Consider the following 27,021-nt stretch of genomic DNA (forward strand, 5'->3'; position numbering starts at 1 on the left):
ACGGAATCAAGCTGTTATTGGTGTACCCATCCATTTCATGGTTCACTGCACAACGCATTTTCAATGAAGCCATCGTTCTCAGCACAAGTGATTACACTGTTTCAATAGTTTTTAGGTGTAGAATTATTTAACCATGAAAATTATTTCCCTGTTGATCAGAAGTCTTCCCACTATCCTCAAATGCATTTTCAAGGCATTTCATTCTAAAGGTTACTTTCCAAATCTGTTCATGCAGAGACTTTTACTCTGAATGGCTAGACATCACTTTGTGTTGATCTGAGTGATCGCCTGTTATTGGAGATGTTCATTTCCACATCTTTGGCACTGTAGGGCGATGCATGGGGGAGCTGCTGTAGATTCCACTGTGGAAGGGCCAGTATTTCATTGATAGAGACCATTAACATTGTCAGAAATCCTGCAATCATATGCAACTGCCAAAACAGTATGTACAAGGACCTAGCATCGGTAGCATTGAGTCTCAGAAACTGTTATGGAAGGACTTATATATCGTTTCTCTTTATATTACAACATGAATTTACTACATTTGCATTACCATCCATAAAATTTCGACATCTCTGCAAGCATCTGTCAGCATGTTTGGAAACACTTCTGTCTTCATCTGTCAGTTAACCTGGGAACCTTACCATGGATTCATGAAAAAACAAGGTGCCCACAGCAAAGTCAAGAAGAGGTAGGAAGCCAGGATCTACTCATAGAGAAACCTGCACTCCAGCTCTCTCTGTGCTCTCCTGAGTCCCTGAGGATAAGGCTGGGTCAGGACTGGACTCTGACTCCTGTCTCCTATATTATGGTTAAGAGAAAGATTTGGAATCATAGGGATTTGCAGACATGGGACAATGCTGTTAAGTTGACTCTCTAATATGCAACCCATGGTTACTGAATGTTTAGAGGTTCAGATACAAAACCAGTCATTTACTCAAAATTATGAACAAAATAAAAACTACAGAAGAACCTGGGCAATGATTTAAATATATTCACCTATTTGTATTTATATCATCTCTCTATTAAACTATGTGTCTCTACTTTCATCTGTCATAATTGTGCCCATCTATGCTCTGTCATATTTGTTTTGACCAATCAAATCTCTATGCATTTGCCTTTATTTGTGTATCTAATGTAAATGTATTATTTCACATACTTGTTATCTATATTTTAAGTTTCTGCCTTGCTATTTTCTGTTCTTTGTGCCTGTATCATCCAATATTTAACTTTTTTTCACTCTGTCCATGCATATCTTAATTATTTCATCAACTTTCATCTACCTCTCTTTGATGAATATATCATCTGCTTATCTTAATTGCTTTATTAACATAGGTGAGACAAAAAACTTTCCATATATAGTCTGTAAAGATTTATATACTTGAGAAAATTGCCTAAGAAGCTGAGAAAGAGGCATCACCAATAAGAGCAGTTTTTCTTGATTTAATTCCTCATGTAAAAAAATGGACAGCTGTGTACTGAAGGAGACTGCGTTTTCTTAAAAATTATGCTTCCCCTAAATGTATCAGTCCTTTTCCTTCATATTTTCTATAGCCAAATGAAATTTGACTGCTCTCCTGTCTGTTCCTGAAGAGGTTACATGACTAAGAGACTGAGTGTCATACTATGCCGAGCACTGCCATGAGGTGGGAGTTGTCCCAGTGCTTGGTCTACACATCTGCTGTCTGCTCTCATTCGGGACCCACTTGGTGCTGCCCAGTCTTTGTCCCTGTGAAAACGAAGAGATTCCAGGTCAGCACACGTCTCCAGGGACCCGCCTGTCTCCTGCCACTGGCACTTCAGCATGCACTCGCTCATGTAGAAATCAGTGTAGGGGTGAGTTTTACACACCCTTGTGCATGCAGTTCATTCTCCTAGGCACCAACTTCAGATGCTGCCTCAGTGCCTTCTTCCATCTCCTCCTCAGCACAGGAACCACTTTGAACTGAGGTTCTGTAGCTGCAGATGGAGACAGAGTCAGTCTCACTGTCCCCTCAGGATAGTTTCCTATGCTCAGGAGAAGTTTGGACAGCTTCCTGCTCCTCTCAGATTGTCTCTCACTGCTTCCTCTGTCCACTGCTCTGTGTGAAAGGTGGTGGAACCAGGGGACTCTCGCCCCAGTGCTGCTCATTGGAACTGCTTAGTGTAAAATGCAACTGAATAGAAGCCTCTGTCTCTCTGAATCAATTGCTCAGGATATGGCTAAGCACTGAGGAGCAGAGCCACAGTGCTTATATTTTGAGAACTCAGGTTGAAGTCACTGACAGAAACCTGGTTAGAAGCAGCTGGGTGCTTGGCTGCTTCCTGTGAATAAATTACATTTGGTTTTCTTGAAATAGATCAAGTACAGTTTGAATTCCTATTCAATGTGAGTTGATTTCCTTGCACTGTGTCCCTTTGAGGCTTTGCAGATGTAATTCTAGATACTTTTAATAGTGTATTCAGGAGTGGTTCCTAAAATTTTATGCTCTGTCACAGAGCAGTGGTACTTGTGTCTCCCTTGTGTAGAAAACATCTGCAACACAGAGAGCACTAGCAATCAGCTCTCCACTTACCCATCTGGTCCATACACCCAAACAAGATCACTCAGTTTCTCTTTTGCTATGAGGTCAACTATTTAATGGCCCCCAGTGCAGAGACCTCTTGTAGTACCTGTCTTTCACTTGTTTTTGTAGTTTTCTCTTAACTTTAAAATTTCCTAGTGTGTTATTCTGCTTTATTTGACTGCAAAACAAATCCCTGAGATAATAAATTTAAGAAGAAAAATCAGTTGTTTTGGATCACAATTTCATGCCTTCAAATCCCTTGTCAGAAGGTGTCCTGGTTTCTAGAACTTTCCTAAGTGCAACGGGTGATAATACAAAGCACAGTCTGTACAAATAAACTGTCCAAATTCTGAAAAATCCCACAAGAGAGAACTTAGGTCTGATAATCCCTATGGAGGTATTCTCCAGGAATCTAAATATGTTCCACCAGCCACATGTTCCAAAACTCTGCCATCTCGTGATGCTCCATGGGTTAGGGGCCAAAAACTGAACACACAGCCTTCTGTGGGTGACTATTCACACCACAGCAGCAAATCTGTCCATGCTATATCAAATGTCAGAATTTTAGACATTTCTTTGATTGAAAACTCCATGGCATTTTTCTTATCCATTCATTTCTTGAAGGACACTTTCCCAACTCAGTAACATAGCTATTGAAAATAACGCTGCAATAAACATGATAGTATATGATTTATTTTGATATACCAATTTCAGAAACTTTGAATATATCCTAGAAAAGTGATTTATGGATTATACAGAATTGTACAGATTATACAGAATGTGCTTTAATGTTTACAGAAAACTCATGCCACTTTCTACAGGAGATGAACAAATTACCACATTTTACAGAATTGTAACCTACCTGTCTTGGGAAAGTTTGGCTGTGGATCTTATCTGGAAGATAGCTCTGTGGGCCTCCTGTCTTCTGAAGCTGATGCAGACTTTCTGGTTGTGGCATCTCACATTACAGTAGCTGTGAAATTGTTCCTAGATATGTGGTATTGTGCTAAGCAGGCTTACACTGTGTCCAGTAGATACCGTTGTTGCTTTAAAAAATGTCTTAACTTTTAAAGATCCTTTGAAAAATTCTCCAGGAACAAACATCTGATGTGTTTTGTGCAGCCAGTAGGTTTAGGTTGGGCCCTATAAGTGATTTTGCAGCATTTAAATCAGCCTAAAAATTTGGGAATTTGACATATCATGATAACATGAGTCTTCAGTGTCCCAGGGAGAAGGTGCAGATTGAGTCTGTATTGAGGATTCCCAGCATTCCCAGACAGCAGGACTGAGACCTCTCTGATAGTGCTGAGAATTGGCATCAATAGAGATATAAGGTTATGAATTTTCAGGATGAGTCAATGGAGAATGGAAATGGATTTGAGTGAAGACCCCAACATGGACCCTGGCACTGATACGTCTGTGTATTGTGAAGATGTGTGTTGAGCACATGTGCACACACTCCTGTGATGTAGGTAACTCTCACCCCATTATCTCTGGGAACTGCATGCTAGTTTCCATCTCTGCAAAGCTACCCTTCATCTGAGAACACACCCAGCTCCTGATCCAGCTCTTCCCACACCCAATGTCCTGTCCTGGATTGACAAAACCTTTGCTGGAGCAATGGACTCCACAAAGAGTTCTAGGCTCTCTGAGTGCTAAGGCAACATCTTCCACCCAAGAGAAGAAACCAACAGGGAACTCCGCTTTCTTCCTCAGGTCTTTACAGGAGCGCATTCCACATATGCATGCTCCATGGAGCACCTAGGTACTTGTTTAAATTTGGGTTCTTTGTCAGATTTTAAGACATTGTGAGGTATTTGTTGACCTGCCCCTTACGATCACTAAGCAGTGTCCAGGCCCCCTCTGTGGTGGTGGCTCCTACATGTAAACACCACAGGAACTCAGCTAGGATAATGTGGAGAAGCTGCACCTTAGCTCAGTACTCCCTGTGGTTCTTTCAGTTGCAGCTTCAGGAATCAGGAACTGCTCTAGTGAAGTCCTCATAGACCCCACTCCTCACTAGGCCCTGCCTGATCACTCCCTCTCTGGCGATGTTTCTGGGGGCTGGATCCATCAGCACAGAGAGAAGGAGATGGAACAGAAGGGGCGGAGCCTAGGTAGAGCTGATTACTCATCGCTTCAGCAGGCGGGAACTAGCTAGTGTAGCCCTTGTAGACCCCAATCTTCATTGGGCCATGCATGTTTACTCCCCTACTGGTGATATCTCTGGGGGATGTATTCATCAGTATAGAGAGAAGGAGTCTGAACAGAGAGGACTGGACAGGATGATAAGAGCGGGAATCCACCAAGTTAACATCACAGATATCACATCCAAAACCAGTTCTTCCTGTAGCTTGACTCAGTGACCAAGGGGGACTTCGTCTTATACTACTGTGAAAGAGACACAGTGAGGAAACATCAGTATAATCCCAGACACAAACCTCTCCATGGTGGTGCTGAGGACTGAGTGGGATGTTCAGGAGTTGCAGGGGGTGCACAGGACAAAGCAAAGAGTGGATCTCATGCATCACTAACAGTGGTAGCACAAATGGAGCGATTCTGTAAAGGGCTGATTCACCATCTCCAGAGTCAATGGCACGAAAACACTGTCTGAGCAGCCTTAGACCCACAGACATGGTCATGTACTACTGAGCATCAGACATGGTGAGGGGACACCAGTGCAAGCTCAGGAAAAAAAAATCTTGAACAGAGGTTCTGGACCAGCAGGGGATGTGCAAGACACAGCTCAGAATCTTCTCCAGAGCACATGTCAAGAACTGCACAAACAAAGAAAATATTAAAAGCTGAGTAGAAGAGAACTAGGAGATAGCTCTTGTGCAGGAGAGAGGAGGTCAAAGGAACAAGTGTTGGTGGTGAAGTGGAGGGAAAGGAAAATAAGTAAAATTTTATCGTACAAAGGAGCCCAAAATCTTCAATTAATGTAAACCTTATATGCATTAACAAGAGCTTGGTAAGATTAACATCCACAGAAATGAAACATGGAATAGGGAAACTGGAGGAGGGGGTTGGAGGTGAGGGGGAAGAATGGGATTTAAGAAGGAGCCAAGCTCTCAAGTGTTCACCTAACCACTCCCCAGGGGGACTGTCAAGTGATTGAGCTGCAAACATACACCACTAAAAATAAAACATAAAGGAAATGAGGTGAAATGTGGGTTCCTGTCAGGATCCTGCTCCATGTAATATTTATCCCCAATCATTCAAATTCACATGTCCAGGAATTCTCATCCTAGTTGGTTCTATCCTAGTTTGGATTGAACATATTCTCATCTTTGCAGAATTCACGTTATTGTGGGTCAAAATGACTCTGCTTTGTTCATTTGGCCCAGATCCTGGTGAAGCTCAGGGAACTTGGTCATGGTCTGGATGGTATGTGGATCCATAGTGAGGGGCAGGAAGTGTGAGCCCAGCGACAACCCTCAGCTCTTTGGGTATCAGAACCCACAGACCCTGCTCCTCACAGCCCAGGAGTGTGAAGTCCCTTCAGAAGGAGCTGAGGAGTACTCTGTGTGATCACATTGCCCAGGAGCCAGCCCTTCCAGGTCCCAACAAAGGAGCAGCTATATGGAGACCCTGGGGAGAGTTCAGCTGCTGAGACCCCAGGTTCTACTCATTCTTCATCCCCCTGTCACCAATTTCCTCTGTAGAAATGAAACAATAATGGGCACTTTGTGTCTTTCATTACATCTTCTACATGGATGTTAGGCTAATAACATTTTATAATCATAAATCTCATAACAATTGACAAACTTATTTAAAATTTTTCTTATCAACAATGTCACCAGTTAGAAGCTTAACAGTTCATTATTTGTGCACATATGCCATGAAAACTGCAATCATCCATAAAAGGGCCTTTTAAAGTACAGTTCTAAATTCGGAATGTGAAAGGCATTGGAGGACTTGAAAATGGTGGTGAAAGTGAGGGATTTCCTAGCTCATCTACTAGTTTAGTATCTTTTAAAATTAACAAAGGGGAATTCTTCAATGATTTTGCAATTGGGTAATTAGCCAAGGGTGTTGAACATCTGCCCTTCTGCTGTGTGCTACAGGACATTCAGTGGCATGCAAGGCTGGCTGCCCTGAGCCTGCCCCTTCCCTGCCCCTGCAGCCCTGCCATGTGCCATGGCACACAAGATCTCCAGCAGCGTGCAGGGCCAGGCTGTGCCAGCCTCTTTCATGCTGCTACCATACCAGAGCTGCCCTCCTGCTGGACCTAGTATTGCTGATGATGTTTGGCTCTGACTCCTCCCCCCAGAACCTTGCAATGCAGTGGATTAACCATGCGTTGTCATTGAAAAACTCAGTAATCCCTCATCCTAACAGAAGACCTCAGCAGGTTTCCATCAGTGTGGTGAATTTGCCCCTAAAATAGAAATATATTTTGTCACCTTCAGAGGGTACATAGGAGCAATAGCTAAGCACTCTCCAGAAGTAGAACCTTAGCAAGCTTGGCAAGAGTGTAGATGAGTCCTTCCTCCACACAGAGAAAATCAGGTAGGTTGAGGAGAGTGCCAATAAGACCTCCCCTGACCTGGAGTAAATTAAATGGGCTTAATAAACACCCATTGACACAAGAGGGTCCAACTGAGGCAAACACTACAGCCAGGGAGATCTAGTGACCTGGAACAACCTAAAGATATAGTAACAGCAGGAACTAATGGTTGATCTTCATCAATACTCCTAGATTTGTCAGCCTAAGAATAATATAGGACTCACTCAATGGGCCAGGCAGGAGAAATTCAGGTGACTGGCCCACCTCTTCATTATGGCACCCAGGAGTTGGAAAATCATCAATCACAAAGTAGGATCCTGATATACACTGCTGATGGGTAAGACTAGTGGGATTGAAAGACAAACACTAGCCCAAAAGTTGAAAATGATGAAAAAGCAAAATCCAAAATCGAACATCCAGTTGATCAGGAGCAAGTAAAGTAGACATTGAAATAGAGTACTTTAAAAGTCACACACCAGAAATGTCTGAAAAGATAGCAAGCAAAAGAAAAAACAAATTCATGAGGCTGTAGAGGAAATCAAACTAGAGGTAATAGTCCATGTAAGGACATAAGTAACAACCTTACTAAAGGACTAGCTAAGCACACCTAGAGAAGAAATAGATAAAAAAAATACAAGAGCATAGCAAAGTGATTGAAACCTTGAATTGACAATGTAGAAAACAAGCAAAATCCATGAAATAAACTGAAAGAGACATCCAAGAAACATCAAATTCTATTAAAAGCTGGCAAAACTGTTTAAATAAAGCTGAGAATAGAATTTTGGACCTTGAGGACAGGATTGCCATTAGTGATCATGAAAGGCTGGACTTTTAAAAATAACAAAACAGCATGAAATGCCAATCCAGAAGCTTCAAAATGATGTGAAGAGAAACAATATAAGATGAATAGGCATCAGTGAAGATGCAAGGATCAACGCAAAAGACATAGCTAAACTATTCATCAAATTAATAGCAGAAAATTTCCCAAACATGGGGAAACATATGATATGCAGGTAATGAGGCATATAGAATGACAGACAGTCACACCCAACATAAGTCTACATCCAGACATATAATAATTAAGATGCTAGACATACAACATAAAAACAGAATACTTTCAAAACAAAGAACAAATGAAGAAATTTATGTCCCCGAAACCAACACTGGAAAGTGTACAGAAAGACATACTAGATAGAGATGAAATGATCATAATCTCCAGACCAACAACAGAAACAAACCACTAGGCAGGACAAGCAATTAAATAAGAGAGAAAGCACGAAACAAACAACTGGAACATAACTTGAAAAGCTGAGCCACTACCTTTCAGTTACATTCATAAATGTAAATGCCCTCAATTCATCTATCAAAAGAAATAGGTTAACAGAATGTACCAAAAAACAGGATCCCACAATATGCTGTATACAAGAAACACATATGACTCAAAAGGAAACTCACATTGAAAGTCAAAGAATGGAAAACAATTTCATGCAATGGAAACCCAGAAAAATGCAGATACAGTAACTATTTTCTTTGCAGACAATGTGAACTTCAAACCTAAAATGATTGAAAGAACTAAAGAAGGTCACTACATACTTGTTAGTGGAAAAATTCAAGAGGGAATACTAACAATTATAAATATATATGCACCAAATGCAGCAGCATCCAACTATATATGACAAATAATAATGGACATGAAAAACCAAATACATAAGAATACAATTATAACAGGATACCTTAATAACCCATTGTCACAAAGAAATAGACATACTAGACAAAAAGTCAGAAAAGAAGTAATAGAATTGAATCATATCTGTAAGCAAATGAAAGTAGTAGATATTTACAGGGTGTTCCACCCAAACATGTCAGAATATATATTCTGCTCAGCTGTAAATGGGACATTCTCCAGAATAGAGCATATAATAACCCATAAAGCATTGTTAAGTAAATTCAAAGGTATTGAAATTATTCTATGCATATTATCTGACCATATTGCACTCAAATTGGAAATTAATGGGCAAAAGAAATTGTAAAACCTGCATAAATACACGCAAATTAAATAACAAACTTTGAAACAAACAATGGGTTACAATGAAATTAAAGAAGCAATAAAACAATAGTTACAACTTAATGAAAATATGCAAATAATATACCATAATCTGTGGAATGCAATGAAAGTGGACTTAAGATAGAAATATATGGTAATATATTGTCATATCAAGAAAACGGAATGAGCACAAATAACAACCTAATGCTATTATCTCAAGTTTCTAGAAAAAAAAGAGCAAGTTAAATCCAAAGCTCATAGAAGCGAGGAAATTGTAAAGATCAGAGCAGAAAGTAAAGAAATTGAGGGGGCTGGGCGTTTAGCTCAGTGGCATAAGTGCCTGCCTTGCAAGCAGGCAGTCGTGAGATCGATCCCCAGTACTTATAAAAAGGAAAAAGACAACAACAACAACAACAAAAAAGAAAGTAATGCAATTGAAACTTTAAAAAATACAAAGAATTAATAAATCAAAAAGCTTGGTTTTTTGTGAGAATAAACAAAATTAATAAACCTCTACCTGACGAAAGAAAGAAAATTCCCAACTTCACACAATAAGAACTGAAAGTAAGGAAATTACAATAGATTCCATGGAAATTAAAAAGTTTATGAATACCTACTATGAAAACCTCAACTCATGTATGATGGAAAATGCAGAGGAAATGGACAGATGTTTAAAATCATATGAACAACCAAAGCTCAATCAAGAAGATCTAGCAATTTTGATTAACCCATTGTCTGCTATTGAAATTGAAAATGTGATACAAAAAATTACCAAGAAAGAAAAGCCCGGCGCCTAGCCATCGGTGTGCAGAGGAGGAGCAGCGCGGATCCGGAGCGCCTGCAGAAGCCCCCTTCCTTTGTCTGGAGGAGGAGGGATCCCAGGTTCCTGAGGCACCTCGGCCTGTGCCCAGCCGCGCATAGCCATCGGTGTGCAGAGGAGGAGCTGCGCGGATCCGGAGCGCCTGCAGAAGCCCCTTCCTTTGTCTGGAGGAGGAGGGATCCCAGGTTCCTGAGGCACCTCGGCCTGTGCCCAGCCGCACATAGCCATCGGCATGCAGAGGAGGAGTTGGGCGGATCCGGAGTGCCTGCAGAAGCCCCTTCCTTTGTCTGGAGAAGTGAATATTTCTGCAAGCAGGGAGGGATCCCAGGTTCCTGAGGCACCTCAGCCTGTGCCCAGCCGCGCCTAGCCATCTGCGTGCAGAGGAGGAGCTGGGTGGATCCGGAGTGCCCGCAGGAGGCCCTTCCTTAGTCTGGAGGACTGTGGATATCTCTGCAAGCAGGGAGGGATCACAGGCTCCTGAGGCACTGCGGCCTGTGGTGAGTATCCTAACCCGGCTGCGATCCAAGAGCTGTGGATCTACCAAGGGGCAGGTGGGCGCACAGTGTCCCTGAGGCCCAGCTTGTCTGGAACCGCGGAGTTCTGAACAAGCAGAGGAGGGCCCTTGGTTTTGCAGGCCCAATGGCCTGGGGTAGAGTGGTGCCAGAGTCTCAGTAGCTGCAAACATAGAAGGGGATTTTCAACAGATCCTGAGGAGGCTTTCAAATAACACTTGAAACACAGAAATATAGGAAAATGACAAAACGAAAGACCAAATTACAACCTCAAACCTCCAGCCCATCTCAGGAAACCCTAGGAGGAATGTATTTAGAAGAAAATATATCCCATCCTCCTCATATATCAGACACAATAGCTACTGAAGTTGACAAGCAACTACAGGAAGCTTTAAAGAAATTCAAACTCGAAATAATATCCCAGATAAAAGAAGAAATGATAAAAGAAATGAAAGAGATTCTAAATATATCTAAAGAAAACACAGATAAAAAATTGGAGGAACTAAACAAAAAGATAGAATCCCTAGATGAGCAATATAAGAAACAAACAGAATACATAATGCAGATGCACAGAGATATACAGGAAATAAAAAACTCCACTGAAAGTTGTAAAAACCGCCTTAATGAAAGTGAAGATAGAATTTCAGACCTTGAAGACAGGATTGCAGCTAGTGAACAGGAAAGGAAAGATCTTTTAAAAATAACAAGGAATCAGGAAACAACAATTCAACAACTGCAAGATGATGCAAAGAAGAATAACATAAGAATGATAGGGATTAATGAAAGAGAAGGAGACAACATAAAGGATATCAAGAGGATATTCAGAGAAGCAATAGCTGAAAACTTCCCAAGCATGAGATCAGAAACTGACATCAGGATCAGTGAAGCATATAAAACTCCAAATAGTCATAACCAAAATAAAACTACACCCAGACATATAATAATCACCATCCCAGAAATCCAACACAAGAATAGATTATTAAAAGCTGTCAGAGAGAAAAGACACATCACTTATAAAGGAAAACCTATCAGAATCACAGCAGACTTCTCATCACAAACAATAAAGTCAAGAAGAGCATGGAGTGAAGTATTCCAGATCCTAAAGCAAAATGATTTCCAACCTAGACTGATATATCCTGCAAAACTATCATTTAAAATAGATGGTGAAATACGATACTTCCATGACAAAGAACAGCTGAAGAACTTCATGAACACCAAACCAACCCTGCAAAAAATATTGAAAGACAGTTTAGATACACAAAGGAAAAAAACCACTAAGCAAAGCAAATAATTAAACAGAACAGAAAGATAAAGATGCAACAGCAGAGAGATAAGATTCCTACAATTAACCAACATTTAACAGTAATAACCATTAATGTAAATGGTCTCAATGCACCAATCAAAAGAAACAGACTAGCAGAATGGATCAAGAAACAAAATCCAACCATATGCTGTTTACAGGAAACCCATCTAACCCAGAAGGATACTCACAGACTGAAAGTCAAAGGATGGAAAACAATTCTTCATGCAGCAGGAATCCAAAAAAAGGCAGGAGTAGCCATTCTGTTTGCAGACAACGTGAACTTTAAACCAACAATGACCATAAAGGATAAAGAAGGTCACTACATACTCGTAAGGGGAAAACTCCAAGAGGAAGAGATAACTATCTTAAATATATATGCACCAAACTCCAGAGCGCCCAGTTATATAAAACAATTATTAACAGAAATGAAAACTCAAATTATCAGTAACACAATTGTAACAGGAGACCTTAATACGCCATTGACACCAAGGGACAGATCGACCAGACAGAAAATGAGTAAAGAAATAACAGAACTGAATCATACCTGTGAACAAATGGGTTTGATAGACATATACAGAATGTTCCACCCAACAACATCAGAATACACATTCTTCTCAGCAGTACATGGATCATTTTCGAAAATAGACCATATATTAGCTCATAGAACATATTTAAACAAGTGCAAAAGAGCTGAAATCATCCCTTGCATGTTATCGGATCACAGCGCTCTGAAATTAGAAATTAATGATAAAAGATACCGCAAAAATCCCACAAACACATGGAAACTGAATAACACACTCTTGAGTAATCAGTGGGTCACAGAAGAAATTAAAGAAGAAATCAAACAATACCTAAAAGAAAATGAAAATGCAGATACAACTTACCGGAATCTGTGGGATGCAATGAAAGCCGTCCTGAGAGGAAAATTTATTGCACTGAGTTCCCACATCAGGAAAACAGAACGAATACAAATAAATAACTTGATGCTACACCTCAAACAGCTAGAAAAAGAAGAGCAAGTCAAGCCCAAAGCCAAAAGAAGAGAGGAAATTATAAAAATCAGAGCAGAAATCAATGCAATAGAGACTAAGAAAACAATCCAAAGGATCAACAAATCAAAGAGTTGGTTCTTTGAAAGAATAAATAAAATCGATAAGCCCCTAGCCAACCTTATTAAAAAAATGGAAGAAAAAGCTCAAATTCATGCAATAAGAAATGAAAAAGGAGAAGTCACTACAGACCCAATAGAAATACAGAAGATCATTAACACCTATTTCGAAAACCTCTACTCTCAAAAGTTTGATAACACAGAAGAAATAGACAGATTCTTATAAACATATGAAGTGCCAAAGCTAGATCAAGAGGATGTAAAATTGTTGAATAACCCAATCTCGGTTACTGAAATTAAAAATGTAATTAAGTCCTTACCCACCAAGAAGAGCCCAGGCCCAGATGGATTCACTGCAGAATTCTACAAGAAATACAAAAAAGACCTAATGCCGACACTCCTCAAACTATTCAATGAAATTGAAAGGGAAGCAATCCTTTCTAAGTCATTCCTGGAAGCAAATATCACTCTAGTACCAAAACCTGAGAAAGACCCAACTAAAAAAGAGAACTATAGACCGATCTCCCTAATGAACACAGATGCAAAAATCCTCAATAAAATATTGGCAAATAGGATCCAGCAAATCATCAAGAAGATTATACACCATGACCAAGTGGGATTCATCCCAGGAATGCAAGGATGGTTCAACATACGCAAATCAATAAATGTAATCCACCCTATCAATAAAGCCAAAAATAAGAATCACATGATCATTTCTATAGATGCAGAAAAAGCCTTGAATATGGTCCAACATTTATTCATGATAAAAACTCTACAGAAAATTGGAATAGATGGTCTTTACCTCAATATAATAAAGGCCATTTATGACAAACCAACAGCCAGCATCATACTAAATGGCCAAAAATTGAAAGCCTTTACTTTAAAATCAGGCACAAGACAAGGATGTCCTTTATCACCACTCCTATTTAATATAGTACTGGAAGTACTAGCCAGAGCAATTAGGCAAGAAAGAGAAATAAAAGGGGTAAAGATAGGAAAAGAAGAAGTTAAGTTGTCATTGTTTGCAGATGACATGATACTCTACATAGAAGACCCCCTAAGCTCCATTGAAAGACTCTTAGATACAATAAATAAATTCAGTAATGTGGCTGGATACAAAATCAATACTCAGAAATCAATAGAATTCCTATACACAAACAACAAAACCACAGAGAGGGAAATAAGGGAAACTGGACTATTCACATTAGCAAGCAAAAAAATGAAATATTTAGGAATTACTCTTACGAAAGAAGTGAAAGACTTATACAGTGAAAACTATAATACACTGAAAAAGGAAATTGAAGATGATCTCAGAAAATGGAAAGACATCCCTTGCTCATGGATAGGAAGAACAAACATTGTGAAGATGGCCATTCTCCCAAAACTCTTATACAGATTCAATGCAATCCCAATAGAAATACCATCAACATACCTTATAGATCTAGAGAAATCACTCCTAAATTTCATCTGGAACCAGAGGAGACCTAGAATCGCAAAAGCAATTCTAAGCAGCAAAGACAAAGCAGGAGGCATCACAATCACTGACTTGAAATTATACTACAAAGCAACAGTAGTAAAATCAACATGGTATTGGAATCAAAACAGAGCTGAAGATCAATGGAATAGATTAGAAGATACAACCACAACTACAAACACACTCAACCACCTTATCTTTGATAAAGGAGCCAAGCAGGTTCACTGGAAGAACGACAGTCTCTTTAATAAATGGTGCTGGAAAAACTGGCTCTCCATTTGCCGAAAACTAAAGCTAGACCCATGTCTATCACCATGTACTAAATTAAAATCTAAATGGGTCAAAGATCTGAATATTAAAACAGAAACGCTAAATCTATTGGAAGACAAATTGGGTAGAAACCTTGGAGACATAGGAGTAAGTAGAGAATTCATGAATAGGACTCAAACTGCACGGGAAATACTTCCCAGAATCAATAACTGGGACCACTTCTTATTAAAAAGTTTTTGCATGTCAAAAGAAATCTCCAGCATAGTGAAAAGAAAACCCACATACTGGGAAAAGATTTTAGTGGACTCTCTCTCAGACAAGGGACTCTTGTCTAAAACATATAAAGAATTAAAAAAACTCAGACCTCCAAAATTCAAAGATCCAATCCAAAAATGGGCATCTGAGATGAATACCCAATTCTCAGATGAAGAAATGCAAATGGCAAATAAATACATGAAAAAATGCTCATCATCATTGGTCATTAGAGAAATGCAAATTAAAGCCACACTGAGATACCATCTCACTCCTGAAAGAATGGCCAGGATCAAGAAAACCAACAACAACAAATGCTGGAGAGGCTGTGGGAAAAAAGGAACGCTCCTGCACTGTTGGTGGGAGTGTAGACTGGTACAGCCTTTGTGGAGGTCTGTCTGGAGGTTTCTCAAAATGTTGGGATTGGAAATCCCATTTATTCCAGCTATTCCACTTCTAGGCATATTCCCAGAAGAACTGAAAGCATCATACCACAGGGATATATGTGCACCTATGTTTATAGCAGCACAATTTGTAATCGCCAGATCTTGGAAACAACCCAAGTGTCCATCATCTGAGGAATGGATAAAAAAGCTGTGGTATTTCTATACAATGGAGTATTATTCAGCTATAAAGAAGGATCGCATTGAGATATTTATCAATAAATGATCGCAGCTTGAGACCATACTCATAAGTGAAATAAATCAATCTCGCATGTATGAATACCGAATAGTTTCCCTAATGTAAGTAATGATTCAAATATATAAAAATATGTGATAATCATGATTCCCCATTATGTGGCCTTGAAGCCTTATAAAAATTTCACTTATTAATTAGAAAGGCTTTATTCTGGGCTTTTTGATATGGAAATATTTGAAGCTATAGTATATGAAGTTTTATCCAAATACTTTAAGGAAAAAGACAGACACTATGGTACCTACTATTCTTCAAAAAAAAGTATTTAGCTATTTCTTATGTTTATTTTAATTAAGTGAAAAATTAAAAAAATTAGGATATATAATAGTAACTCTTTTCGATCTCCTGTTAACTTGTTTTGAAGTCCTGTAATACTCCCAAGATCTTGTTTTGACTGATTAGACTCTGTTCCATTCTGTGTGATAGTAGCAAGTCTGAGGGTATAGGCAACTAATTTGAAGGCAATAAGATTCACAAAGATGCCCATTCTGGTTTGACTATTGTCTCCTTTGGAAGTCCTGTAATGTTCACAATGCCTAAGTTTTATTGGTCTTGTTCTCCACTGTTTTGTCCAACTTTATAATATCTAATGAGATAGACAATTCCTTTTAAGGAAACAAGAGACAATGTTGATAACCATTGTTAATAACCTTGTACTCTGTTCTACATCATGTGCTATGTCTATCCTTCGTTTTGACTTACAGCTTTGTTTTGCCATATTTGACTTTATTCTCTACCCCCCCAAAAGTAATAAGAACTAAGGAGTAATAAAATCCAAAATGTGTAAATTTTGTTGTAAAAAAGAGAGGGAGGAAAAAAAAGAGCTCTAATGGATATAACAGCAAGTGTGTTTAGGTGTGTTAAATAGCTGACTATATTAATGTTTTTGGATCATTGAACACAGCTGTTTGCAGTCTCTCTGTTTAAATGTCTACTTTGTATTCTTTGATACTGTGATTTGAGCAACTATTTCCAAGATGATAATATGTAATCTATTAACGGGTGATTTCTTACTGTTATGTTTTTTTTTTTTTTGTAGTTCTGTATTATGTGTAACCTTACACTGCTTTGTTTTGTTTTGTGTTTTTCTCTTTTTCCTCTTAAATAAAAAAAAAAGAAAGAAAAGCCCAGGTTCTGATGAATTCATGCCTGAATTCTGGAAGAAATGTAGGGAAGATTTGAGGCCAATACTCTTAGAATTTTCAATTAAATTGGAAGAGAAATAATCATCCCTAAATGAGTCCTGGAGGCAAGTATTACTCTCATACCAAACAAGAGAAAGAATCACCTAAAAAGGAGAACTATAGGTGAAACTGATTGAACATAGATGCAAAGATTATCAATAAAATACTGGCAAATAGAATGCAACAAATTATCAATAATATTATACATCATGGCCAAGTGGGATTCATTCCAGGAATGTAGGGATGGTTTAACATATGCAAATCAATAATTGTAGTACACTACATCAACAGAGCCAAAAACAAAACTATGTGGTCATCTCAATAGATAGAAAAAAGCTTTTGATAAAGTCCAACAGATGTTCATGATAAAAAGCTTTCAGAAACTTGGAATACACAGTATCTCCTCAATTTCATAAAGGTCATTTATGACAAACCAACTGCCAACATTATACTAAATGGACAAAAACTAAAAGCTTTCACTCTAAAATCAGGAACAAGACAAGGATGTCCACTACTACCATTCCTATTCAATATAGTTCAGAAAATATTAGCCAGAGCAATCAGACAAGAGAGAGAAATAAAAGGAATAATGATAGGAAAAGAAAAAGTTGAATTATCACTATTTGCAGATGACTCAATACAGAAGACCAAAAAAACTCCATTAAAAGGACTACTAGAGGTAATAAACAAACTCAGCAGCATAGCCAGATACAAAGTAAACCTTCAAAAATCAATAGCATTCCTGTACACAAAAACCTCCATGAAAGACAAATTATGGAAATATGACCTTTCACAATAGCATTTAAAAAATTAGATTCTTAGGAATCAACCTAACCAAGAATGAATGAAACTATATGTTGAAAATTATACTATACTAAAAATAATATTGGAGAGGATATTAGAAAATGGCAGAATATTCCCTGCTTTTGGCAAGGAAGAACCAACATTGTGAAAATGGCTATACTTCAAAAACTGTTATACAGATTCAATGCAATCCCAACCAAAATACCATTAACATACCCCACAGATCTAGAGAAAACACTCCTAAAATTCATTTGGAAACAGAAGAAACCTAGAATATCAAAGGCAATTCTGGGCAACAAAGGCAAGGCAGGAGGCATCTCAATTCCTGACTTGAAACTATACCACAAAGCCACAGTGATAAAATCATTATGGTACAGGAGAAGACATAGGTCTGAGAATCAGTGGAACAGATTAGAAGATACAAGCACCACTCCAAAGACACTCAGCCACCTGATATTTGACAAATTTGCTAAACATGTTCAATGGATGAAGGATAGCCTCTTTAATCAATGGTGCTGAAAAAATTGGCTCTTCACATGCAGAAGACTGAAACTAGACCCATGCACTAAAATGGAAATGGATCAAAGATCTTGGTATTAAAACAGAAACAGTAAATATACTGGAAGACAAGATAGGTAGAAATCTTGGAGACATGGTGTAGGCAGAGAATTCATGAATACAACAAAAACTGCTTGGGAAATACTTAAGTGAATCAGCCACTGGGGTACCACATTATTAAAAAGTTTTTGCACTTCAAAAGAAATCACCAGCAGCATGAAAAGAAAACCCCAAAAATGGGAAACACTATTAGCCAGCATCTCCTCAGACAAAACTTTTATCCAGAACATGTAAAGAATTAAATAACATCCGGTCCATCAAACTGAAAGACCTTCTCCAAAAACTGGCATTTGAGACAAACACACATTTCTCATATGAGGACATACAAATAGCAAATGAATACATGAAGAAATGTTCACCATCACTGGTCATTTGAGAAATACAAATTAAAACAACATTGCAATTTCATCACATTCCAGAAAGTCTGACTTACATCAAGAAATCAGCTGATAACAACTGTTGTTGAGGATACAGGGAAAAAAGGAACACTTCTCTCTTGTTGGTGGGAGTGTAAACTGGTGCAGCCACTATGGAAACCAGTATGGAGATTTCTCAGAAGACCAAGATGGGAAATTCCATTCAATCCAGCTATTCCTTTCTTGGGTATTTTCCCAGAAAAATTGAAAAGGTCATATCAAAATGTTATATGTGCACTCATGTTTATAGTATCTCAATTCATAAATTAAATCTTGGAAACAACTAAAACACTCATCAAGCACAGAGTGGATAAAAAAGTTGAGTTGTGGTATTTTTATTCAGCTACTAAAAGGATGATTTTGAGGTATTCATAGGTAAATGGAGGCAACTTGAGAGTATCCTCATAAGTGAAATAAATAAGAAACAAATTTTTAAAAATCACATTGTCTTTATGATGAAAAAGTAATAAAAACTGTAGAAGTAAGAAGAACTAGAATGTGTAATAGCTATTATAATAAAGAAAGGAAAGTGCTCTAAAGGATATAACTGTATGTATGTTTAAGTGTGTAACACAGATAACTATATTACTAAGTTTTTGATGGATCATTGAACAGAATGGTTTGCACTCTCATTGTTTGAATGTCCCTTTCTATGTTTAAATTTTGTGACTTGGACAACTGCTACTAAGATGACAGTATGTAATTTATCGACTATTCATTTCTTTGTTTTAATTTTTTTAAAATTCTGTATTATTTCTATGATTTTTTCTATTTTGTTTTCTTAAAAAGTGTTGATTCTGCACATTTGTATAAAATTTTGTAAGCCAATGATCCTGTAAAAATTCTTCACAGTAACCAAAACTGAGAAACTATTCAAAAATCTATCAATTCAGTGAGGGCATTCAAATAACTTAGGCCCTTGAATGAGATATTGCTCATCCATAACAGAAATGAAATGTATATCTTGTGCTTGCATAAACATTCTTTCAAAAACATACTCAGAGGTGCAAAAACTCCCTGCTATCCCGCTCTAGAGATGTGTAATATCCATATTTTTCATATCTTTACATTTGGAAATTGGGGGAAATCTTCTAAGGACTATGGGAATATGAATTACATGCATAAAAATTAGAAATATCATGCATTTTCTTACAGTGGTGAACACAAACAGTAGGTACTCTTAGGACAGAGTCACAAGTAATTTAATACTGAAAATTCCATTTAATTGTGCACTTAAAATTTGATTTCACTGTATGTGGGTAAAATTCCTGCAAAGTGCCATTGAAACAGACAAAACAAAAACTATAACACATACATTTCTGAAGCAAGCAAACAATCGAGAAACCACATCTAACGTTCAAACTTACTGCACAGTTTTAGCGATACACTAATACAGAAACCATGCATAGATGTATAAGAATAATACAAAAGGCCAGAAGTGTTCTGCGAAACGGTACAGTAGAGCTCATCTCAAATGACACAGAGATGGAAACCAGAACAGCAAGGGGCGAAATCAACTCAAAGGAAAGGAAATTTAGTAACTTGGTAATTTCCTAGACTGGACAAGCTACAAATCACACAAGTTCACTAAAGGGAACACTGAAGTCACATAAAGAGAACCTGTAATAAGGAGAGCACGGTGGAGGGAGAGAAACCAGAGATTGCTCAACAGGAAAATAGAGAAATGTTCCTAAGTGGATTTAGAATCTGCCACTTCCACCACAATAGGAGACCACAGACTTGAGAGCTTGAGAGCCTTACACATGGAAGACATGACCTCAAGTCTCATTACTCGGTGTTTCCTCAAGTGTTAGTCACAGATATTTTGGGCCACTCACCTCATTCAACACCCATGATGCTTCCCTGTGTCCCATAACAGTGTATGCAGAGCGTGAAGACCCAAGTTAGGTAAAATGAGCCCATACACACCTCCTTGCAGGCATTCACAGGACCACCAGGGGGCAAGCAGGACAAATGGAGCACAAGGGATCTACAAGGGAGCAGGTGAGAAAAACTGGAAGGTTTTCTTTCCACTACATTGTCCTCTCTGCCAGAACACTGGATCCAGGAGGAGCTCCATGCACAGACAGGGCTGCGGTCTCCCAGGAAGGCAGGGGTGAGGTCTACCGGATGAGACTGATGGATCTTCTCTAGTGCCTGCGGACAACGCCCCATGGTGAGTGCCCTCAATGTCAGACATTGGTCCATGGAAAGATTACCAAATCATGTGAGTGTCAGTAAGGTTTTATTGTCCGCAGGTGTCCTGTCCCAGGTTCAGCTACAGGAGTAGAGGGCTGGCCTGGTGAAGCCCTCGCAGAGCCTGTCCCTCACCTGCTCAGTCTCTGGATTCTCCATTACAATCCAGGGGTTGTGCTTGGAGATAGATCCCTCAGCCCCCCTTGAAAGGCCTGGAATGGATGGAGCACATAGGATATGATGGTGATACTAAGTACAACTCACCGTTCAAGATCCACATCTACATCTCCGGAGACACAGGCAAGAACCAGCTAGACATGATTGTTTGTCTAGAATTTTCCCTTCTTTATAGCTATGTAGTAGTTCATTTTGTATAATTACTATATTTCCTTTATACATTCATATGTTTATGATATACAGATTGCTTCTATGATTTGCCTATTATGAACCATTTTGCATACAGATTGCTATGCCTATAATTCTGATGTTTTTACCTATTTGAGGAAGATGTGTCAAATGGGAATAGTTGTAGTAGGTGGAATTTCTACCCTCAGTTCTTTGAAGAATACCCATACCAATTTAAAATATCTGAAATAGTTTCCAACACTAGCAACAATGTAGCAAGCTTCACAAGAAGGAAAGTTAATGTTAAGCAGCCTGAGGATGGTCACATCTGCCTGGTGAAAGGAGATGAGACAGAAGCAAGGAGGGAAGGATTGCAGAGCAGCCTCAGGACACAGTAAGGATGACACAAGTTTTCCCTGCTTCAGGGGTGTGTGGTTGTGCAAGTGTACATATGTATTAATACTTCCCAGTGGCACACTTTACATATGGGCAGTTTATGCCTTATATCTGGTGAAGCTTTGACAGATAAACAGTAGGTGAGTACAGAAGAAGAGTGACAGAGATAACAACACCCAACAATAAGAGAGCTGCTAACAAGCACAAAGACCATCACCATTTTGTTTCCTCTGAGCAGGCAGCGGAATGCAGCAAAGTCACACAAGTGCCTCACAGGGAGAGGGGACACGAACTTCAGCAGGTGTGTCACCCTCTGTGTCCAGGAGCCGGATCAGAATTCTCTCCACAACATAGAAGAACATAGAGCTAAAATATGGTCATAAACTTATGACAAAGGATATCATATAGATAAAACAACAATTTATGGCCCTGTCATTTTATTGCACACATACAAAATATGCAACATCAATAAACTCCATGGTGAGTGTGTATGAACGAAAGTGAATGGAGCTCGATAGATACCCACAGAACAAGACTCTGTCACACAACTGAATTCATAATTATTTTCAGTGCTGCCATTGTTCCCTCAGTATACTAACACTAACAGTGTTAGTGCGTGATGCCCTTTCTGAGATACCAAACTCCAGAGCTGTTTATATAGCAGGAGGCAATGCAAACAGGGCCTCCCTGTGCAGATGAAAACCAACCCAGCCTTCACCCTGTAGCTCTGCAGAGCAGCCCATCCCTGGAAATCCAGCTGATCGCACTCAGTGATTAGGACTGAGCACAGATGGGTCACTACGGAGTTCACAGTGAGCTGGGTTATCCTTGTAGCTATTTTAAAAGGTAATTCATGAAAAACAAGAAATACTGAGTGTTTGACTGGATATGAATGCAATAAACAGTGGAACTCTGTGACAGTTTCTTGAGCAGGATGTCTCTCTGTTTGCAGATGTCTTGTGTGAGGAGCAGCTGGTGAAGTTCGGGCAAAGATTGGGGCAGCCTGAGGAGTCCCTGAGACTCTCCTGTGTGACCTTGGGATTCACCATTAACACTACTGAACGAACTGGGACCAGAAGGCTCCAGAGACGGGCTGAAATGGATCACATACATCACTACTGGTGGTTTTAGCTCATATTATGCAACTCCATATTCACCATCTCCAGGGACAACTACAAGAACACGCAGTATCTACAGATGAGCAGCTTGAGGATTGATGACAGCGCCGTGTATTACTGTGCCAGAGACACAGTGAGGGAACATTGGAGCAAGCCCAGACACAAACCTCTGTGCAGGGGCACAGAGGGCCAGCAGGGGCAGGTGAGATGCACAGCTCAGAATCTACCCCAGAGCAATATAAATTACTGTGCAAAGAAAAAAAAAATAATGAAGGCTGAGTAGAAGAGGACAAGGAGGTCGCTTTCCTGAAGGAGAGAAAAGCTCCAAAGAAACAAAGGTGAGTGGTGAAGTGGAGGGAAAACGGAAATAAGTAAAATTTTGTTGTATAGAGGAACCGAAAAACCTCATTTACTGTAAATATTATTTGCATTGAAAGATGGAATAGAGAAATTGGAGAAGGAGGTTGCAGGTGAGGGAGTTGAATGGTATTTCAAAGAATGTGCCAAGCTGTGGTATGTGCACCTAACCCCTCCCCGCATGACTGTCCAGTGCATGAGCTGCAAACATAAAGAAACAAAATTAAAACAACTGAAGTGATGTGAAATGCGGATTCCTGTCAGGATCAGGGGCTGCTCCACGTAACATTTATAACTGATCCTGCAAATTAATATGTCCATCATCACCTCAAAATCTCAGTCTTGTTGTTGCTGTTGAGATACAATACGTTCTCAACTGTGCAGAACTCACGTTATAATGCGTCAAAATGACTCTGCTGTGCTCATCTGGCCCAGGTCAAGGAACCTGGTAATGGTCTGGATGGAAGCTGCATCCACAGTGACAGGTGGTTCATTGTGAGCTCAGCCACAACCCTCATCTCTGCAGGGGTCAGGACCCATGGACCATGCTCCTCACAGTCCAGGGTTTGCAAGTCCTTCACAGGGAGCCAAGAGGACTCAGGATGATCATGTTGCCCAGGAGGCAGCCATTCCAGGTCCCAGCACAGGAACAGCTGCAAAGAGACACTGGGTGGAGGGGGAATCTAGCTGCTGAGACTCTGGATCCTCCTACTAGTCCTCACCCTATGACTCACTTCCCTGTATTGAAGTGGAGTGATAATGGCCCCGTGTGTCTTACAATACATGTTTTACAGGGATGTTAGGCTAATAACATTTTATAGCTATAAATCTGCTTAACCTTTGCAAAATTGTTGAACAAATTTAGGCATCAACAATGTCCTCGGCAAAAGTTAACAAGGTCACTCTTTGTGACTATATGTTATTAAAAATTGCAACGATCAGTGCAACGTCATTATAAATCAGTTTGCTCAGTGGCAAAGGGACACCAGCCCTATTTAGTTATTCCTGTCCATTCTGGCACAGCCCACTCCCTGACACAGTCAGTGGAGTACAGATCCATTTCTGCCTTTGTAGATTTTCCATTTACAGAAACTTCTGTAAGGTTCTTAAAATAGAGAAGTTTTATGTAAATTCAATGATTAATAAAATAGTTTCAGCTTTTTTTTTTTGCTTTTTTGTGCCACTATCTGTTGTTAGGATACAAATTACAGGCAATGAACATGCTATTATGGAAGTGAAAATATTAGAGAGCTTGAAAATAGTGCTGAAAGTGAGAGACTTAATAGATCATATACTAGTTTAGTATCCTTTCAAAGAAACATAGTGAATTCCTCACATGATTTTATCACTGGATTATTAACCAAGAGTTTTCAAATTGTGAGTTTATACAAATTTTGCAAGCAGAGATGCCTATAAAAATTCTTCATGGTAGGCAAAACTTTTGAAGAGTCTATCAATTTATGAATGTCAATCAAATATTTTATGTCTATCCATGGATATTTCTCAGGCGTAAAGAGAATGAAATTTATATCTTTCTGATTGCATGAAACACATAATCATAGATGCAAAAACTCCCACCTGTCTTACTCTAAAGAAATATAATACCCACTTTTCTCATATCACCTAATAGAGAAAATAGTGTTAGGTTGTACAGGGATTATAGAGACATGAATTGCACATTGAACTGTTTGCAGTCTTACTGTTTGAATGTCCAATTTGTATGCTTTAATCTTGCGACTTGAACAACTATCTCTAAGATGATAATGTGCAATCTATTAAATGGGTATTTCTTACTGGCTTTTTTGTAGTTCTGTATTACTTGTACCCTTATACTTCTTTGCTTTGTTTTTTTTTTCTCTTTTTCTTTTAAATAAAATTTTAAAATAATTAAAAAAAAGAAATATCATAAAATGTCTTACACTGGTGAACATACAGGATAATAATTTTTAGGACAGAACCACAGATTACTTAATATAAAAATTCCTATTCAAATGCATATTCAGAGTTTGATCTCACAATATGTGAGTAAACTTCCTACTTAGTGTCACTGTAAAAGATAAACCAAAAACTCTAACACAAAATACATTCCTGATGCAATCAAACAGTGGAGCAACCAAATTTAAAGTTCAAAACTTACCGCAAAGTTTTACCAATACACTAATGAGGAAACTATCCATTGATATGTAAGAATAATACAACAGGGACTGGGGATTTAGCTCAGTGGCATAAGCGTCTGCCTTGCAACCAGGCGATCGTGAGTTCGATCCCCGGTACCGATAAAAATGAAAAAAAGACAAAAAAAAAAAAAAAAAAAGAGAGAGAGAGAGAATAATACAACACGGAAGAAATGTTCCCCATAAATGGCACAATAGAGGACATCTCCAATGACACAGTGATGAATGCTGGAACAGCATAGGGGGATATCAACTAAAAGGAAAAGAAACTTAGTAGCTTGGTGATTTACTAGACTGGCCAAGCTATAAGTGCCACAAGTTTAGTAGAGGGAACACTAGGTCACATAAGGGGACCTGTGAAAAAGAGAGCAGCATTGACAGAGAGAAACCAGAAGCTGCTGAACAGGAGAACAGAGAAATGATCCAAAGCGGATTTAGAATATGCCATTCCCAACACAAGACCAGACCAGGGACTTGAGAACTTGAGAGCATCACACATGGAAGATGTGATCTCAAGTCTCATTTCTCGGGACTTTTTCAAGTGTGAGTCACAGATATTTTGGATTCACCTCCCTCAGCTACCATCCATGAGGTTTCCGATTATCCCATAACAGTGTGTGCAGAGGGTGCAGACACACACACACACACACACACACACACACACACACACACACACACAAATACACACACCCCACCCTGCAAGCATTCACAGGACCAGCAGGGGGCGAGCAAAACACATGGAACAAAAGGGATCAATGTGAGAGCAGTAGAGAATAATTGAAGGGTTTTCTTTCCACTACATTGTCCTCTCTGCCAGGACACTGGAGTGTGGAGGAGCTCTTGTCCCTAAGGCTACACTGTGTGCTCATGGAAGAACTTTTTTTTTTTTTTTTTTTTTTTGGTTTTTAGCATCTAGCTCTGGACAATATGTACTTCGTGTGTTTCAGTGAATTCTTATTTAAACTCAGGTGACTACACAGTGTAACTCAGCATTTGGTCTAGAAATACCTGATGGTCACTCATCCCTTTTAAACTCACATCTGCCATCCACCATCAGATACATCTTCATGTCATCCAGTCCTGGTTCATGCAAAGTCCTTTGATCCTAATGATTATGAAATATTTTCTACATGGATGTGTTTGTCCACACACTGCTGTTGGTCCTTTACATTCCCCTGAGAACCTGACAGAGAACACAGAGCACTACTACTGAAACTGCTCACTGCTGACTCATGGGCATCTTACCTTTCACCCTCAAACTCCCTCTCTGCTTCCTGCCTCCATCCCCGAGTGCTCCTCCTCTTCAGCCTGCTCTTCACTAGGGATACTGTGGGGCAGGGTCCATCTGCTCCTAAGCACACTGCCCTGTGGTCATGATCAGTACTAGGTAGAAACCATGCAGACACTCCCTCCAACAGCACATGCATGGGGAGACTGCTGTCTTTATAAGATTTCTCAAAGTGTAAGAAGACTTAAAGCAGTCATATATGTCCCAGAAAATTTTATTTAAAAATAATAAGACAAAACATTTCAAGAGCTATGAACAGAATCTGCCTGAATTGTGACCTTAAAACAAATGTGAATCTGCAGATGCTGGTTTGGACTGGTGCAAGGATCTACCCCATGCAGAGAGGACCTAGAAGACCAGAGCTGTGCATCAAAGGAGCAGAAGGAGAAAAGCTTCTCCTGATAACACTGCGAGTTCCACACTAGCACCCTGAAGTTTGGTCTTCATTGCTGATCATAACTGCACTTATTATGGTGACCTAGGGCTGGGTGTGGTGAGTACAACAGCAGCAGCCTCGCCTTCTCTGTCCCATGAGAAAAGCAGATGGGTCCGTGTATGTTTCCTGGTGAGGATCCTAACCAGTGCCTATC

Source organism: Cavia porcellus, unplaced genomic scaffold, assembly GCF_034190915.1.
Source record: "Cavia porcellus strain 051 isolate PalLab524CR breed Dunkin Hartley unplaced genomic scaffold, mCavPor4.1 scaffold_8, whole genome shotgun sequence".
In the NCBI taxonomy this organism is placed as follows: domain Eukaryota; kingdom Metazoa; phylum Chordata; class Mammalia; order Rodentia; family Caviidae; genus Cavia; species Cavia porcellus.